Raw genomic sequence first — 20,593 nt, 5'->3', positions numbered from 1 at the left:
ACACGTCCTAATGATATCTAGTCATTTTCTGTTGATTTGGGGAAAAAAAAAAAATTCCCATTGAAAATGAATGGGAAAAATTTTGGACGTCCATGGACGTCAATGGTATCAATTTACATAAGCGTCAATGGAATCCAAGTACATTGGCATCAATAGAATGAACAAACATGAAGAAATGCCATTGGAAATGAATGGGAAGTTTGGACGTCCGTGGCCGTCAATGGCATCACCCTCCATAAGAGGCAATGCAATCGGGGACATTTGGGGGACACGTCCTATTGATATCTAGTCATTTTCTGTTGATTTGGGGAAAAAAAAAAAATTCCCATTGAAAATGAATGGGAAAAATTTTGGACGTCCATGGACGTCAATGGTATCAACTTAGATAAGCGTCAATGGAATCCAAGTACATTGGCATCAATAGAATGAACAAACATGAAGAAATGCCATTGGGATTTAATGGGAAGTTTGGACGTCCATGAACGTCAATGGCATCACCCTCCATAAGCGGCAATGCAATCGGGGACATTTGGGGGACACGTCCTAATGATATCTAGTCATTTTCTGTTGATTTGGGGAAAAAAAAAAAATTTCCCATTGAAAATGAATGGGAAAAATTTTGGACGTCTATGGACGTCAATGGTATCAACTTACATAAGCGTCAATGGAATCTAAGTACATTGGCATCAATAGAATGAACAAACATGAAAAAATGCCATTGGAATAAATGGGAAGTTTGGACGTCCCTGGACGTCAATGGCATCACCCTCCATAAGCAGCAATGCAATTGGGGACATTTGGGGGACACGTCCTATTGATATCTAGTCATTTTCTGTTGATTTGGGGGAAAAAAAAAATTTCCCATTGAAAATGAATGGGTAAAATTTTGGACGTCCATGGACGTCAATGGCAGCACCCCCCATAAGCGTCAATGGAGTTGGGGACGTTTGGGGTATACGTCCTATTGATATCTGGTCATTTTCTGTTGATTTAGAAAATGTAGTTTTTTCCCCATTGAAAATGAATGGGAAAAATTTTGGACGTCCATGTAAGTCAATGGCGGCACCCTTCATAAGCGTCAATGGAATTGGGGAAGTTTGGGGGACACGTCCTATTGATATCTGGTCATTTTCTGTTGATTTGGGGTAATTTTGTTTTTTCCCCATTGAAAATGAATGGGAAAAATTTTGGACGTCCATGGCCGTCAATGGCATCGACATCCATACAGTCAATTGAATCCAAGTACATTGGCATCAGTAGATTCGACATGCATGGCCGTCAATGGCATCAATGCAATGTAAATTCCATTGGAAATCCCATTGGAAGTGAATGGGACTTTTCCCATTTGAAATGAATGGGATAGTTTTTGGCAAATTTCCAATGAAGCGTAATTTTTTTCCAAATTCTGTATACAACTTTTATGCCCCTCACCGTCCCGGAATTTTTGATGCCCAAATTATGTGATTTGGTCAAAAATTGTAGGACTAGATACATTTTGAAACTTTTTTTTTTTTCACGGAAAATTGCCGTTTACGGACGAACGGAAAAATTTTCGGGGCCATTTGTAAAGTTTCCTGTGTCACGCGAAAATTCCGGTCGTGCCGATACTTGAACGGTGCCGATCGGTCTAACGGTTCGGGCTGTGAAGCGCGCGTTTTTTTTCCATTCAAAATGAATAGGAAAGTTTTTGGCAAATTTCCAGGGAACCGTAAATTTTTGCCAAATTCTGTATACAACTTTTATGCCCCTCACCGTCCCGGAATTTTTGATGCCCAAATTATGTGATTTGGTCAAAAATTGTAGGACTAGATACATTTTTAAACTTTTTTTATTTTTCGGAAAATTGCCGTTTACGGGCGAACGGAAAATTTTTCGTGGCGGTTTGAAAAATTCCCATCGTCACGCGAGAATTCCGGTCGTGCCGATACTTCAACGGTGCCGATCGGTGCTACGGTTTGGGCTGTGCGTTGGCTCAAAAAAACGCGGAGAATAAGATGAATAATAATAAGTACAATAAAGTTGTAGAATATCATTACCTTGTTCTTTCCTTTGGAAAGACCAAGGTAATAAAGTTGTACAACAACATAACCTTGTTCTTTCCTTCAGAAAGACCAAGGTAATTAAACGAAAATAGATAGGTCACACATAGGTATCTCGTTTTGATTAAAGGAATTTCACTGCGCTCACGTGACACGAGGTAACGTTTTAGCTATAAAAGACACTCTCTAGCTGGCTTTTAGAGTGTTTTGCCCCTCTACTTTAAACAAACAAAAACAGGCAAATTATGTATAAACGACTGACAGAATTGCCACGCCCACAGACTCACCCCATTGGCCAGCGCCTCATCAGTCTCTCAACAGCTGTTCTGTGTTTTCCCACACCGGCATTGGCCCTCTTAGACCGTCAATCAAATTTACTTTCCGGTGCCGTCCCGCCCCTAGCTCGTCTCCTCCCGCTGCCATTGGCTACTGTACCTGTCCGCGCGTCGCCAATGGCTGAACGAGCTGGTTGTCAAGGCTTCGGGGTCTCCATTCACCATTTTGCGACTGTAGCGTAGAATGTACAGGGGCACTAGTTTTTTCTCTCCTCATTTGAAGTTGCTTCGCCGGAGAAACATGAGCGTAGACTGACTGTCAGCCGCGGACGACCGGAGTGGCCTTCCTTGCCCTATTTTCACTAGCGGACTCAGCAGCGGGGCTCTCGTCCACATTAGCCGTGCGGTGAGTGTAAGCTAACTAAAGCTTCTCCCGCAGCACTGCAGCGAGTCACTAGGATTCTCCTTGTTTTTCTTTATTCTTATGAACCTTGGTTATTTACAGCACGCTAAGCGTATATTAGTGCGGAGGCTAGCTTGTCGTGTGCGTGTAAAAGGAAAGAGAAGGGAGGGGGAGAGAAAAAGGGAGCGGTGCGTCTCGACATAGTGAGCCTGCCTCAAAGTTTTCCACTAGAATTAAATCCAACGTCATAACTAACTAACTGCACCGAAGGCTGTGAGTTTAGCGTGCAGGCTCTCGTAATCACGACTTTCTGCATGGGAGGACTGGGGCGGCTGTCAAGGGGCCTCGTCGTCCAAATATATGCCCAAAAAAACATTTACAATAGCGCCAATGACGACGTGAGTGCGTGCAAAGTTGTGCTGGAGGCCTCAGCTGTCATTTCACACAGCTGTCACACTCAGATGGGCCCCAGCTGACACTTTTAATCGACTTGGATGTGTTGTTGTTTAGCGCTTCTTCTGTTTTAGTCTTCAGAAAAGAAGAAGCTCTCGTTTTCCACGGGTGAGCAGGAATTCCTTGCGGCCTTGTGTGCCTGCATGTTGTCATGCTTGACATCCTATTGTAGGAAACGTTCACGTAGTCACCTACTACTTCTGTAATAGTTAAGTTTATTTTTACACGCTAAGATGGCAATGAAAGAGTCTGACAAGGTTGTCTACCTGGAAAGCAAGGACGTAGGTTTGGTCTCGACATTGGTAGGGACGAAATGGCATAACCTGCATGTACACTCTTTGCTGGGGATGGGACATTCATAATGATCAATGCAAAATAAATCTGTATTGACTTAGTATACTAATTTTTATGTGTATTGGTTCAGCCTACACCGTTTCAATTCAAAATCTTTGTTTTCAAAAACTACTAAAGAAACTTCCAGAAAAAAATGTCCGGATTTTATGAGCAAATTTAAATTGCATCATTTGAATGAACTTAAATTATGCTAACATACGCAATGAATACAAGCTTGTTAATAATCTCTTAACTATCCAGGAATTTAAAAAGATCAAACATTTAAAAAAAAAAATCATTTAACTGTGTCTAAATAAAGAAATCAAATATAACTGAAAAAACTTCTTTGTCAGGGAATTACAAAAATAAAAAGTTGAGCTGTCCTTCAGGTAAAACACTACTGCTTTTGTCCACAATCACACCCAAACTCAACAAAAAAAATGAAAGTTCCCTTCTAAGCTGCTTTAAGACCACATAAATAAAAAAAAATAACAACAAAAAAGTCAAATTGGGGAGAAGGGGGAAAACCTCGGTTCACTACATTTCGAACAGTTAATTTAACCTTAACAATAGAAAACATACAGGTGGACACCTCTTTGTAAGCAGCTTCCTACTCGCCTTTCACAGGTTAGCAAGTTCACACAGTTTAATGTTATTCTAACTCTGATTCAGGTCGGAGTTTCAATAGCAAAATTTGTGGTGTGTTCCCCACTTCCACAACATTTTCGTCTTTTAACATTTCTCAAAGTGGCTGCTGCTGGCTGAAAAAAAAACTTTTAATATCCCTAATATCTCTAATATGTAATGTGTGTGTGTGGGGGGGGGGAGCAAATCATCAGCCAATCAAATGTGCGTTTTGGGGGGGGGGGTGGACCGGCACGTTCAGCAAGTGAAAAGAGGTACATGTAAGTCTAAACATAATGAAAATAATTCACTTAATAATGGTTGGGTCAATTACAATATTTAAAACGTGGGAAGACAGTGTAAATGACCTATATAACTGAAATCGTTATATAACGCAAATAAGATTGCTTAAAAGTTGGTAGGGACAATTTGAGCATCTTGAAAAGTTGGTAGTGTTTTGTCCCTACCTTCCCTATGCAAAGGCATAGCCCTTGCTGGAAAGGTCAATGCAAGTTGTATTGGTTGGCAATGTTTTGCATGTGTGTAAACGTCGGCGGCGTTCACATGTACCTACTGTTTAAAATCAGGGTTTAAGCGGATCATTGAAAATCATTAAAAGTCATTAAATGGAATGTCAAAATTCAGGCCTTAAAAAGCATTAAACAAAATGTTCGAGGTGTTAAAAATTATTGAAACTTTTAAAAGATACAGTGGTACCTCTACGTACGAGTTAATTTGTTCCACGACCTTGTTTGTATGGTATTTTTCGGACTTTAAGTCGCACCTGAGTATAAGTCGCAGCAGCCCAAAAATGCGCAATGAAGAGGGGGAAAAAAACATATAAGTCACACCGGAGTATAAGTCGCATTTTTGAGGGAAATTTACATGATAAAATCCAACATGTAGAACAGATATGTCATCTTGAAAGGCAATTTAAAAAAAAAATACAATAGAGAACAACATTCTGAATAAGTGTACAGTATGATAATTTTACATGATGTGTGAACAATGAAATGCAAACGTGGCCGGTATGTTAATGTTACATAGCTATTAAGAGTTATTCAGATAACTATAGCATAAAGAAAATGCTCATAAGTTTACCAAACCATCAGCGTCAATCCAAAACAATAAAATAACATGTGAAATGATATAATAATGTGTTAATAATTTCACACATTTCACAATGTCACACACGCTCCAGAGTATAAGTTGCACCCCAGCCAAACTATGAAAAAAAACCTGCGACTTATCGTCCGAAAAATACAGGTAAGTTGAAATGGTCGCATGTCGAGCAGGATCTTCCCATAGGAATACATTATAATTCCATTAATTTGTTCCACAGCCCGAAAACCTACACTAAATCCTTAATAAATGCTGCTGGTATCATTGCAAATATCAATTACAAAGAGCAAAACAAATAAATTATGAAAAAAATCTGAATAATAATAATGATGATTATAATAATACCTGTAATAATTTAACGAATCGGGTTATAATGCGACGGATGTGTTTTGCGTGGTGTACCTGAACTGACCGCGTGGCTGACTTGACATAGTGAGAGAGGGACTTTTTACTTTCACTTTGTTCAGCTGCAGCAGACAGTAGGCATGTTGTGTTGCACAAGTTCTGAAATAAATGATTAAAAACCTGACAAAGCTGGCAACTTTTTGGCGATGTTAGCACAATAATGATTGCCGCCTTAACTTATAAAGACTGACGAATGGAGGTCGGAGGAGGACCGTCGAGATTGTAGACATTCTACGGCCGTATTGTCGAGCCAGTTCACGGATGCGGGCACCAAGCTCATATTTTTCTATCATTTCCATCTTCATTTTAGTGGTAAGCTGTGAGGCTTTTTTCGCCAACTGCACTAACATTCTTGGAACCCATGTTGATTTCTCTCACAAGAAATTCGCCGTGCGTCCGTCTTGTGAGAAAACAAAGAAACTGCAGCTCTGTCATAAATCGTCGTATTTTGAGCTTGTCGTCGGATATAGAGACAGATGGGTAATCAAATTTTACGTCGGATGTCGAAAGATCGTGTGCCGAAACGATCGTACGTCGAGGTACCACTGCAAATTTTTCTAGAGTTGTCTGGTTTTTTTGGGTTGCCGATAAAAGCATTTTAAAATGATATCAGATAATATCGACATCGATTTTTCATCCTCTGTTTTGGGCCAATATGTGTGTTGCCTTCAAAGTGAATGTGAAAGCCTTCTGCCTTTGTACAAGGGCTTGTCACAGCTTAGCGGTTATGCTGATTGACCATTAGATGTCTCCAAACTAAGATGCTTGGGATTTGTTATGTAGGCATTCATGGTGCAAAAATTAAATGAACAATAAATTATTGAAAAATAATGAATTATAAACCCATGACATACTTCATTCACTCTACTGAAGCTGTGTGCCTTTAATTGTTAGTTTGAGGCAAGATGTTTGCACTATCTTGATTTCAACAATATAGTGGTGCATTATAGGCACTTTTTTCTATAACTTCACTTGAAGTTGTTCTCTATTTTTTCACAGAATTTTTACTGGAAAACCTTGAGTTGTTACGTTTATCATTATTAAAGTATTCAGCGGGGTATCACAATACAATTAGCCGTAATGTGTCCACAACCGCATATACCAGTATCGGATTATCTGACAATTCTACTTACAATTTGTGTTTGTGAAACTCTCTGCAGTAGGGAATGGGCAATACATTAGTTTAAGGTGGCTTTAAAAAGCATTAAATGAAATTATCTTATAAATGTAGAAATCCTGAAAATACTGCAATAACTCTTTCATCATATTTCCAGCCTCTTTCACACTTTTGCCTGCTTTCAAAAGAAAAAAAAGGGTTAAAAGTGTCCAGCATTTTCACTTTGCTTGTCAAGATGGTAGTCACTTTGAACCAGATCAGTGATTTTGATAGTCTAGTTGGTACATAACAAAAATGGCGTTGAGCTTCTCACCCATTTCATTCTAATTTACACTATGCCAGCTTTCAAGTGACACATTTGTAAAAATATGATTATTAAGAAATGTAATAATTTGCCTTTAAAGTGTACAATATTTTCATTTCTAGCCATGATGATTTGTGTTACTTTGGATTTAAAAAGGACAAGCAAGCGAGGACAAGCGCACATAAATATACAAAACAAGATGTACTGCTAGCAGTCCAATCAATGGATTTCTATGACGACATTCCATCCTGTAGTATTATGTCTAGAGTAGACCGGGATTTTGGTGTTTTAAGGGGCACAGGCCAGTTAATTTGGCCATTCTGCAGTCGTTAATAAATTATTATTTCTTTTGCGGCCTGGTACAAGATGCGCAACGGACTGGTACCGGTCCGCGGCCTGGCGGTTGGGAACCCCTGTCCTAAGCTATATTTTCCATAGAAAGTCATCTAAATCTAATTACTCTATAACAGGGCTGGGTTCGATCAAACCCCTAGGGTTCGATGTGTAAGTCTAAGGGGTTCGTCGAAGGTAAAGAAACGCAGTGCCCTATTTTCGTACACTAATTAAATCTAGGCTAAGTGCCTTTTTAGACCAGGTTTCAGACTGTTTCACTCCCAATTTACAGGCTTATTTCTTTTAACTCATAGTCCTCGAGGAGGAACTGGTTTGCTCAGTGGAAGGTCGACTCGCACTTGGCATGAGGGAACACAACAGACCAATAGGGAGTATGGTCTCAAATTTTGACCTGTTTATAAAACATGCTGTCAAAATGAGAAGAATTTTGACCGGGAATTTGCTAAAGTATTAGCTTGCTAGCTTAGTTTTGAAATGGGAAAAAAAATGCTTTATTATCTAATTCCGAAGGGTTCTGTGAATCCACATGTGAAACTTGTGGGGTTCGGTACCTTTAGCAAGGTTAAGAACCACTGCTCTATAACAAAGTTCAAAATATGAGCAAAAAGTATCGTTTTACAAAGCATCAGTTGTCAAAGAAGGCAAGTTCCCCCCTAGTGAAAGAATCACTAAAACATGTAAACGTGTACAATTTTATTTTGCCTCATGAATCCAGTACGATAAATTTGTATCATTTAGTAAAAATAGTATTTACCTTTTATATGCAGTACATTTTATTTGAATCATTTTTAACTACTATAATTTTCGGACTATAAGGCGCACCTGACTATAAGCCGCCACCCACCAAATTTGACAGGAAAACCGCTTTTGTTTATAGATAACCCGCACTGGACTAAAGCTGGTAGCTGTCCTCACTGTATTATGGGATATTTACTAGAGCTGTCAAACGATTAAACATTTTATTCGAGTTAATCACAGCTTAAGAATTAATTAATCATAATTAATTGCAATTCAAACTGTCTCTAAAATATGCCATATTTTTCTGTAAATTATTGTTGGAATGGAAAGATAAGACACAAGACGGATATATACATTCAACTTACTGTACATAAGTACTGTATTTGTTTATCATAACAATAAATCCACAAGATGGCATTAACATTATTAGCATTCTTTCTGTGAAAGGGATCCACGGATAGAAAGACTTGTAGGTCTTAAAAGATAAATGTTAGTACAAGTTATAGTAATTTTATATAAAACCCCTCTTAATGTTTTCGTTTTGATAAAATTTGTCAAACTTTCAATCAAAAAATCCCTGCCGTTCTTCCACAGTGTCTTTAACTACGTAGGGTAGTGATTGGAATACACCACAAGGTGTTAATGGCGAGTTTTAAATTACTTAGAAATCAAGCCAATGAGTGTGTTTTGTCCCTCGACTGACGCCGTACTTCCCTGTTTCCATTGTACTTCACAGTCATTTGAGTGCTGGCTTCACAACGTACGAGACCTCTGATAGTTTGTATATTGTGACAAAACATTGCCATCTAGTGCATTTGTTGAGCTAAACAAAATGTTTGGATAGAGTTTGACCAAAGTCTGAGTAAGTTTCATGTGTATTTTGCATAGCTATTTTGATTGGGAATGAACATTTTTTTTGAGAGATAGGATTATTATTTTTGTTGTGCTTTCACTAAATGGTACTTATGTTTGTTGTGAAGGATTTGCCGAAGCTTATACCAATAAACGGCGCAGTCCAATGAACGCCTGTGTCCACTTGCCTTTCTCTGCCTCATAGCTCTCAATGTGCAAAAAACGGCGTCATTGTAATCTGTTTGAGGCAATGCATGAGCGGGTCATTCCGCGCATGCGTTAAATGCGTCAAATATTTTAACGTGATTAATTTTTTTTTTTTTTTAATTACGCCCATTAACGCGATAAATTTGACAGCACTAATATTTACACCAAAAGATATTAACCTGTAACACTTTATTTGACAGCGGCGCCATAAGACGGTTATAATTATGACATGACACTGTCATTAGCATTAATGAATGCCGATGACAGATGTCATTTCGTGTTTCCGGCAAATTATCTCACTTTTGAAAGTTGTAAAAGATCTGAGAGCTGGACATAAATGTATGAGATTGTAAAAGATCTGAGCTGGACATACAGTGGGGCAAATAAGTATTTAGTCAACCACTAATTGTGCAAGTTCTCTCACTTGAAAATATTATAGAGGCCTGTAATTGTCAACATGGGTAAACCTCAACCATGAAAGACAGAATGTGGGGGGAAAAAAACAGAAAATCACATTGTTTGATTTTTAAAGAATTTATTTGCAAATCATGGTGGAAAATAAGTATTTGGTCACCTTCAAACAAGCAAGATTTCTGGCTGTCAAAGAGGTCTAACTTCTTCTAACGAGGTCTAATGAGGCTCCACTCGTTACCTGTATTAATGGCACCTGTTTTAACTCATTATCGGTACAAAAGACACCTGCCCACAACCTCAATAAGTCACACTCCAAACTCCACTATGGCCAAGACCAAAGAGCTGTCAAAGGACACCAGAGACAAAATTGTAGACCTGCACCAGGCTGGGAAGACTGAATCTGCAATAGGTAAAACGCTTGGTGTAAAGAAATCAACTGTGGGAGCAATTATTAGACAATGGAAGACATACAAGACCACTGATAATATCCCTCAATCTGGGGCTCCATGCAAGATCTCACCCTGTGGCATCAAAATGATAACAAGAACGGTGAGCAAAAATCCCAGAACCACACGGGGGGACCTAGTGAATGACCTACAGAGAGCTGGGACCACAGTAACAAAGGCTACTATCAGTAACATAATGCGCCGCCAGGGACTCAAATCCTGCACTGCCAGACGTGTCCCCCTGCTGAAGCCAGTACACGTCCAGGCCCTTCTGCGGTTCTTCAGAGAGCATTTTGATGATCCAGAAGAGGACTGGGAGAATGTGTTATGGTCAGATGAAACTAAAAGAGAACGTTTTGGTAGAAACACAGGTTCTCGTGATGGAGGAGAAAGAATACGGAATTGCATCTGAAGAACACCATACCCACTGTGAAGCACGGGGGTGGAAACATCATGCTTTGGGACTGTTTTTCTGCAAAGGGACCAGGACGACTGATCTGTGTAAAGGAAAGAATGAACGGGGCCATGTATCGAGAGATTTTGAGTGAAAATCTCCTTCCATCGGCAAGGGCATTGAAGATGAGACGTGGCTGGGTCTTTCAATATGACAATGATCCCAAACACACAGCCAGGGCAGTAAAGGAGTGGCTTCGTAAGAAGCATTTTAAGGTCCTGGAGTGGCCTAGCCAGTCTCCTGATCTCAACCCCATAGAAAATCTGTGGAGGGAGTTGAAATTCCTTGTTGCCCAACGACAGCCACAAAACATCACTGCTCTAGAGGAGATCTACATGGAGGAATGGGCCAAAATACCCGCAACAGTGTATGAAAAGCTTGTGGAGAGGTACAGAAAACATTTGGCCTCTGTTATTGCCAAAAAAGGGTACATAACAAAGTATTGACATGAACTTTTGGTACTTATTTTCCACCATGATTTGCAAATAAATTCTTTAAAAATCAAAAAATTTGATTTTCTTTTTTTTTTTTTCTCACACATTCTGTCTCTCATGGTTGAGGTTTACCCATGTTGACAATTACAGGCCTCTCTAATATTTTCAAGTGAGAGAACTTGCACAGTTAGTGGTTGACTAAATACTTATTTCCCCCACTGTAAATTTAAATAAAGATTTGCCAGATGACACTAATTGACATCTGTCATAAGCATTGATTAATGCTCGTGACAGTGTCATGTCATAATTATGACTGTTTTATGACAGTCATATGACGCTGCTGTCAAATAAAGTGTTAGCTATTAACCCAAATAAATCAACAAATAAGCATCACTGGACTATAAGCCGCAGGATTCAAAATGAGGGTTAAAAGTAGCGGCTTATCGGTAATTGCCTGACAAAGGGACCTCCAATTCATTTCAACTGGGAGGAATAGCTGTGAACACTCGTATTTCATTGCCAGAGACGGCGCTAGACATCCAATCCGTTTGGATTAGGAGGGTCGGCAAGTTCTTTTTTGATTTTGATACTGTTCTTGATCAAATGGACGCTAACTGTCATACGGCATAAACACAGCAACCCGTATTCCATAAGGCACGCTTGAATATTTTTACACTGTCATTGTGAAGTAGCCATTGATATACATAAAAAGCTCTCAGCGCAGTGTAGCTCTACATAACAAACACTCCATAAATAATGGTCGTCACTTATATTTCACCGCGGTGTGGACTTGCTGCTCGCGCCAGTAAACAAGCTCCGCTCCACGCAGGCCCAGCTGTAATAATCCTGTTACTCACTTAGTTATTCCCCCGTGCACAGAACGAAGCTTTTGTGCATGACAAATAGGCTGTCCGCAGGCCTCAGACATCCCATAATATGTGGAAGAATGACCCCGGTGAGGGGATAAGCTATAGAAAATGGATGGACAGACTAATGGATGTATTGCGGGGTTATTTCTGCAGAAAGGAAATAATAGAAATAAGCTGTACGAGGTCAAACTGTCGCAGTCTTAAAACCTTTAAGTCACTTTTTAACCTTCTTACACCAGGGAAGGGAATAGTATGGCCAAGGGGGACACGTGAAGGTCCCCCGTTCTTAAATCCGTCTTTGTCGAAGTCGTTTTGAAATATGTTTTCAGAGTATAAGAAGAAAAATCTCAAAATCAATAAGCAGGAATTGAGTCCGTTTCAACTTTTGTAAATGTGTGTTGTTACTGAGAAACTGCACAAGCTTAACTCTTTTTTTTTTTTTTTTTAATGGGTATTCAGACAGTAGTTTAATAATGTCTTTTCTGGGGTATGCTAAAAGGCAAATGCTATTTTGCATTATTTATTTATTAATTCCCACCAGAAATTGATTTAATAAAACTAGATTTTTTTTTTTTTTTTTTTTTTCAAATCATTAAGTAAACGGTTGATCTATTTTGATTGTCAAGATTTATTATTATTACCGGTAAATAGTGATATTTTTTTTAGGTATTTCAAATTTATTGTTATTCATTTAACTACTGTTTGATGTAATATATGTTTGCATAAAAATAAATGTCACCAATATAGAATTAATCGTTAGAATACACAATGCTGAATACTATACATACTAATTTTTTCATATTAAAAAATTTGTAACTGTAGAATTTGTATGTATTTCAATAGTATTTTTTTTATCAAGTAAATATCACAGTCATGTTTCATTGATCTATTGTTTTGTATTCTTAAAATATTAAATGTTACCCAAATACTACAAATTGAGAATTAATTTCTAGTTTATTATTAAAATGCATTATATACAGGGGTGCACATATTTTTTTTGCCCAGGTTCTCAGAGGAGGACCTGGAGATGTGACTTGGTCCTCATTGAGCTTGAGAGCCGACCCGCCTGATGCGATAAAATTATGACAAGCTTTAATTAGAGCCAATTACCTTTAATTAATTATATAAACAATTAACGCTTGATTAACATCAACTGGCACAACAAAATTGCCATTACTTTGAAGTGAAATGTAAAGAAATAAACATAAAAGCACTAAGAGCTCATTGAACGTGCATGTTTAGCTTTGTGAAATGCGAGCAAAAACACGTTTGTCAGCCCATGGCGCTGTTCTACAATAATTTTATTCCGCCACTTGTCCATAGGGCGAGTGGGGTCCTGTCTGACATCGATAGTTTGATTAATTGCCACATGCTCTGTTTTTTTCGTGCTTTTCAAAGTTTGGATGGCTAAAATTCTTTGACCCTACATAAAATGCGCTGCTCTTATTAGCGACATTGGGATTCTCACGGCATATGTTGCACCACATTTCCGTGCGAGCATCATTTGCTTCTAGCCATGGTACCTCCTGCAGCCACTTTTCAGCAAAAGTCCTTTTTTTCGGTAGCTCCGGTGATGTCTCTGTCGTCTGTCTGTCTGTCTTTTGACGGGGGTGGGGGAACACGGAAATAATTACTCAGTGGGGCCTGCCTCTTTGACATTTTGAGAAGCGATTTTCTCGTGTCCGCCGTAAATACAGTGGTCAGCTAGGCCTGTCGCGATAACAAATACTAGTGTGCGATAATTATTCTCATAAATTATTGCGATATGCGATATTATTGCGCCCCCCCCAATTTTTTTTTAACCAATTTACAATAACACAGTGAGAATACAGTATACATTAATAGATACATTCAAAAATACTTTTTAAGAAATCACAACTAAAAACAATAGACCATGCCTCTTAAGTAAAAAAAAAAACAATATTGATACCGCACAGCACCACAGAATAAATACAATGTGTTAAAAAAAAAGAGAGAGAAAACAAATTTGCGCTTAATAACTTAAGCATTTAGGCAAATGAAAACTTTTCCCCGTCATAGCTTCTGCAATGGAGTTCCATAGGGATGCAACGATACAGTTAAGTCACGGTTCGGTATGATTTTTGATACGGGGGTCACGATTTTCGATCCGATTCAATACATTTAATGCTCTGTAAAAGAAAATAATTATATTTTTTGTTTCGTTTTTTTTTTTTTTTTTTTGCAAGCGAGCAAAAATTAAATTGCCATCATATAAACATGCATTTTAGTGCATAATATTTACTGTATGTGCTTACTTCTTACTGATCTGAAAAATGTTTGTACAAAAGTGCTGAGAACAATCTTTACTGTTTGTAAAGTGAGGCAAGGCACACTGTTGATTGCTACAGCTTTCTTAGCAGCCAGGTTTACTACATGAGCAAGACATCCTATTTGTGGTCCGAATCCATCTGTGTCACGTACTGAATTAACAATATTTGCAACATTATCTGTAGTCACTGGTATGGAATGATTTGGCCTTCTTAACTTCCATTCAGTCATGACAGTTTAGAATTCATCAATGTAGTATATGGACTACGTAACCCACAATCACTCTGTGCTCACGTAGCTAATGGCATGGGACGTAGCACATCTAGTGTGCCATTTCATGATATCTAGTGTGTGCGCGCATTTAAAAAGTTAACAAGCGCCGCTGAAGTCACGTCTGCTCATTACTACACAACACCAGCATATGACACAGCGCTCTTAATTTCATTCAGATGTTTATTGTCAAAGCGAGGTTGTTCGTAGCAGCCTAGTCGGTAACAATGTTTTGGCGGACTTCGTTGTAAATATCCGGCGTTGTGCCGAAAAACAGCCACCCGCGTGAAATGTCACTCCTGACGGGAGCGCCCACACGTCAACGACACCGGCGCGCTGTAGATGGTCCACAGTCACTCCGGAGCACTGATGCGGCCGGTATACGTTGAACAACAGGATATAATGGGAACGATTGGCTCCAGCGCTAGTTTTTGCCGGACTTGGAACGAAGATGCATTTTGCGCAGTTGGTAACGAGGAATCCGAACTTTTAACAGCACGTCTGCCGCACGCGCGCACGCACGTGCACGGGAGGCGATAAATTGCAGCGGAAAAATTACCGCCTTCATTTTTATATATCACGCGATAAATGGAATTATTGCATATTGCGACAGGCTTATGGTCAGCCATTGGTACGCAAAAGCGTATGGAAGCCGTTGAGGGCCAGCGCGTTTGTCTATGTCCGGTCCGCATGCGCGCATGCGGACCACTTATGTGCACCCCTGATTATATACCTTAAATCGGCATTTAAAAAAACACTAGGTAAATTTTCAACCTTTATAAAATATTTTCATAACATTTGTGATAATATGTCAACTGTCAACTAGTTGAATGACACTTCTATATCTTGAGGGGGTCTACATTGTATCACAAAAGTGAGTACACCCCTCGCATTTCTTTTCACCCCTCGTATATCTTTTTAATGGGACAACACTGACAAAATGACACTTTGACACAATGAAAAGTAGTCTGTGTGCAGCTTATATATGAGTTAATTTATTTTCCCCTCAAAATAACTCAAAATATAGCCATTAATATGTAAACCCCTGACAACAAAAATGAGTACACCACTTAGAAACTACGTACATGCCTAAATGTCCAAATTGAGTACTGCTTGTCATTTTCCCTCCAAAATGTCACGTGACTCATCACAGGAGTGCTGTCAGCATTGCTGCAGAGATTGAAGAGGTGGGGGTTTAGTCTGTTAGTGCTCAGACCATACGCCGCACTTTACATCAAATTGGTGTGCATGGCTGTCACCCCAAGGAGGAAGCCTCTTCTGAAGACAGTCCACAAGTACGCCTGCAAACAGTTTGCTGAAGACATGTCAACAAAGCACATGGAACCATGTCCTATGGTCTGATCAGACAGGCGGGTTGTGTACCGTCTTCAGAAGATGCTTCCTCCTGGGGTGACAGGATTCAACAATTCACCAATTCATTTATTTTTCGCATCACGCCGGCCAAACGGCTGCAGAAAAATCTTGCTATACTAGGGAGAGGCATGTGAGCCTTTTTGGGGTTTCAAAAGGTTCCCATTCACCGGTGGATATTGGCCAAAACAAGCCCTACTACTGTGGGGCCATGGGACTCACGAGGAAGTGAATAAACACCTTGTTTTGTATTATGTCAAATACTGGGATCATTTTAATATGTAGGTGGCTTGCATTTTGTGGCTGACATGCTCCTTGTCCCCTCGGCCGACGACCGGCGGCTTTTCGCACATACTCCCGCCGGGAGAGCACTATACTCGGATTATTGCCCTCTTCATGTGCCCGGTGTTCTGTCAAATTTTCCACCCGGTCAGAAATGGCAACTTTTTGTTAAAAATAGCCGTGAATACAGCGATTACAAAGTAAACACTACAAACTTTCTTTAAATAAAGGACTACTTACGTTTGATCATGGATGGACATGTAAAAAGCTCTCCTCATACACATATTGTCATGTTAGCTGCATAACAACTGCAGCCGTCCTCCTATGAGTCTCTCGCTGTTTACGACTTCGCCGTGTAGTAAAGCATTATTTTGCCATATTCGTGTTAAGCATTTGGCAGCTACACGCTCCTCCAACGTCGGCCGGTTTGTCTTTGTCATTGTCCAGCTGCTTCCCCACAAACGAGCCCTCTGCCCTCAGCAGGGGAACGACGAGCTCTAACTTGTTCGCCGCTGGGCGGGTTGCCGATCGGCGAAGACAATCGACAACCCAGTCGTCATGTGAAATGATCCGGGCTAGTTATGTGTGATTTTCCGCTTTGAAGACTTTGAAACATGACTGTTCGGGTTAGCATGTCGGCTAGCTGTCACGCCTCTTGGTTTGTTTACATTCTCCGAAGCCGGGGAAGGGAAATGACATAAGCTCGATTTAGGTGGCATAAAATATCGTTCGGGAGGTGCGACAGTAAAGGTGAAGTCGACAGTTTTGACTTTTATGGAGTAATTTTGCCATGTCGTCCTGAATAAATGCATTTTTATTATTTCATATTCCATTTGGCACAAGACTGTTATTTGTCATGACCAAAGACATTGATTGACTGAAAATGGTTCAATATTACATGAAATGTATTGTTTTCTCATCTATATGTATAATTGCTGTTTACCTAAAAAAAAATGTTTTATCCGATTACTCGATTAATCGATAGAATTTTCAGTCGATTACTCGATTACTAAAAATTCGATAGCTGCAGCCCTAATACATAGATTTAAATAAAGTGTACATACATTTTTTTAGACCTTTTTTATATATATATATATATTTTTTTTTAAATCTGCGATGCACCGAGAGTGCGAAAGTTGAGGGATCACTGTATATTCTTTCCAAGAGCTGTCATCATACTCAAATTTGCACTGAAATGTCAGTGTTATGGCACTGCTAATGCCACAACATTGTCACATGCATGTCACTAAGGAATATGTTCTCAGACATCTAAATCTGGCTACTTTATATGCAATTTATGCACATTTACTTTATAGCATTTTTGTCCTGTTTCATCAATATCTATGCACAAACTGTAATTTGCACTGTCATATCAAGTCAGCCATCTGGCTCCTAGTCCAAGTACTGTAAATTGTCATCTATCCACTGTTATATTTGCCACTACATAACCACTTGCTGCTGGTCGCCAAATCACCTTGTTCTCAGTCTGTGTAGAATGTAATTTCTATGTTTTCATTTTAACCTTACTGTACTACATCACCACTTGCTGCTAGTAATTTATTTGCTTAATCTCAGTCTGTGTACACTGTAGCCAATGTTTTTATATTGGCCTTATTGTACTTTTGCTTCTGTTTTATGTGGTGCACGTTATGACGAAACTTTAAATCTCGTATTCTGCACAATAACAAAAAAGGCTTTCTTTTCTATTCTATTGTAAGGAGCAAGGGTGTAGGTTTGCATAAGGACAGTAGGGACATACCACTACCAGCTTTTCAGGCTGCTCAGATTGTCCCCATCAACTTTTAAGCAACCATATTTGCATTATGCAACGAGTTCAGTTATATAGGTAATTTTGATTGTCTTCCCGTATGTTGTAAGGATAGAATTGACCCTACCATTATTAAGTGAATTATTTTCATTATGTTCAGGCTTACATTTACCCCTTTTCAATTGCTGGATGTGCTAGTCCTTTTTCCCCCTCAAACGCACGTCTGCTCTGCTGATAATTTGACCCCCCCCCATCACCAGTGGCGGACTTGGCAATTTTGGGGCCTAAGGCGAACATATCCAGGGGCTCTTCATTGGCCAGGGGTTAAAAAGGTGAGAAGGGTGTGGAGGAAATATGTTCCGGTACACTAGGGCTGTCCTAAACGACAAATTTTCTCCTGGTTAGTCAGCCGACTAGTTTTATGATTAGTCGACTAATCTAATAATTTTCTTTTTTTTTTTTTTTTTTAACTAATTTAGCAATGACATTTTCTTATTAATTCACAAAACCATTTTGGAACACTTAAATTCTTTATCAAAATACAAATAACCATGTAAATAACAATAATTAATCACAAATAAACAATGAGGTTAAATGCTGATAGCATTTACTAGTGCAAGAATGGAACGTAAACAGATTCAGAACACTGACTTTGCCTTTCCAACATTATTCAAAACAATTCTTTAAAAACAATTCTCGCATTATCATTATAGTGTACTAGTATATATAATAGTATTATAATAATTATAATAATTATTCATTGCCAATCATATTTGTCATAAAGAGTGTCATTTGAAAGCTATTCTTAGTGTAGAATATGTATTCTGTGGTATTTACTCTACATATTATAATATTAATTTTGAAGTATGTGGGATTAACTGCAGAAATCATTATTTATATGTCGAACATGACCGACCCACTTTTATTTTGAAATGTTCACCAAATGTACGTTCGCTAAACCGCTAACCGAAAGCTTTACACTCCGTAAAAAACATTCTTCATCATTGCTAGTGGTGTCACTCATAGATTTAATTTTTTTTTCATTAGCAAATGCTGTTAACCAACTGTTGAGTGTTATTGTATGACTGATTGGAACTGTACTGCATTGTTTCGCCACAGGGTATGCTGTTGTGTATTTTATTTTCGGTGTGAAGAAGAAGAAAGTTAAAAGCGGCATTAGAGGCCTGTTCTGAACTCCTCCCTCACTGCACTTTGGCTCTCACTGAGAGCACGTTCGCTCATGAGTTCGAAATAAACGATAGCCGACGTGCAAATTAGCAATTGAGCTGTAAAAATAGCGAGCTTACTGGCGTGAAAAACGCGGGAGAGCTAAGTGAAGCTAACAAACAGCTAAGCGGAGCTAAGCAATGCTAAACGGAGCTAAGCGAAGCTAAACGGCGCTAAATGAAGCTAAGTGACTGATACTCAGTCCGTCGTCGTGGAACCAGAGGTTGCGCTAGACTTTTTCGTTGTCTGTCATTTTGACTGACAGTGTCATAAAAGGGGTAATATAAATGCAACATTCAAAAGGCTTTCTTTTTTGTTTTGTTATCTGTTTGTTTGGTATGCTGACATAATTATACATGATGAATAGTTGGGGGTGCTGCTGGCTCCGGTGGCCCAAGCCCTTGCTCGGTGGGGCAAGGGCAGTTGGTTGGGGGCCCCCTTCTGGTTGAGGGCCTAAGGCGATCGCCTACTTCGCCTGAATAGTAGATTCGCCTATGCCTATCACACGCACGCACTCACAATACATCATGTTGATAACATGCCGCCTCCTACGCCCCCTTCGAAGAGGAGGGATAATGAAAGTTTTTTCAGCCAACAGCAGCAGCCACTGTATGTAATGTAAAAAGACGTTAATGTTGTGGAGGTAGGGGAACACACCACTAATTTTGCTACTGAAAGTCTGACCTGCATCAGAGTTAGCATAACATTAAACTGTGTGAATTTGCTAAACTGCAAAACTCGAGTAGCAAGCTTAGAGAGACGTGTCCTCCTGTATTTATTTATTTTTTCAACGGTTATTGAACTGTGAATAATGTAGTGAACCGAGGTTTACCCCCTTCTCCTAAATTTTCATTTTTATTTCATTTATATGGTCTTAAAGCAGCCCAAATGAGCTTTCATTTTTTTGTTGAGTTTGGCTGTGCTTGTAGACAAAATCAGTTGTGTTTTACCTGAACGAAGGCTTCATTTTTATTTATTATTGTTATTCCCTGACTAGGAAGTTTTTTCAATTATATTTAATTTCTTTATTTAAACAGGCAATGTTCAGTGATCTTAAGAGAAGTATTTTCTTTTTTTTTTTTTTTCATTGTTGGATAGTTAAGAGTTTATTAACATGTTTGCATGTTATAATTTATTTTCAAATATTGCATTTTAAATGTGGTAATAAAATCCAGATTATTTGTTATTTAGTAGTTTTTGAAAATAAAGGTTTAAATCGAATGGTATATCACCTGAACCAATACATACGGAAGTTAAAGTCAATACAGATTTATTTTGCATGGATCATTTAGCCTATCACATAATTAGGTTCATATTGGTGAAAAATGTAGCCCTGACCCCTGTTCACCCAATCTGTTTGGTTTTATTAATGTCCCATCCCCAGTAAAAAAATGTACATGCAGGTTATGCTGTTATATCGTCCCAACCAATGTTGAGACCAAACGTACGCCCCTAAAGGAGTAAGGAACAGTGTATATTATGAATAATGCAATATGTGTATTGTAATGATAATATAAAATGTTGTCCTATTTGAAAGGGTTTA

At 38.9% G+C, this 20,593-nt stretch overlaps 1 protein-coding gene across 1 annotated transcript in view; it reads left to right on the top strand.

Annotated features, from left to right (window-relative positions):
* Positions 1–2,493: 2,493 nt before the first annotated feature.
* Positions 2,494–20,593, top strand: part of cica (capicua transcriptional repressor a) — a 112,552-nt gene continuing 94,452 nt past the window's right edge. The window contains exon 1 of the mRNA XM_057827348.1: positions 2,494–2,720. The gene's annotated coding sequence lies outside the window, so the exon portion shown is untranslated. The remainder of the gene's footprint in view (positions 2,721–20,593) is intronic.

Source organism: Corythoichthys intestinalis, chromosome 22 (assembly GCF_030265065.1).
Source record: "Corythoichthys intestinalis isolate RoL2023-P3 chromosome 22, ASM3026506v1, whole genome shotgun sequence".
Taxonomy (NCBI): Eukaryota; Metazoa; Chordata; class Actinopteri; order Syngnathiformes; family Syngnathidae; genus Corythoichthys; species Corythoichthys intestinalis.
The sequence above is the reverse complement of the archived record's forward strand: the minus strand, read 5'-3'. Positions and strand labels throughout refer to the sequence as shown.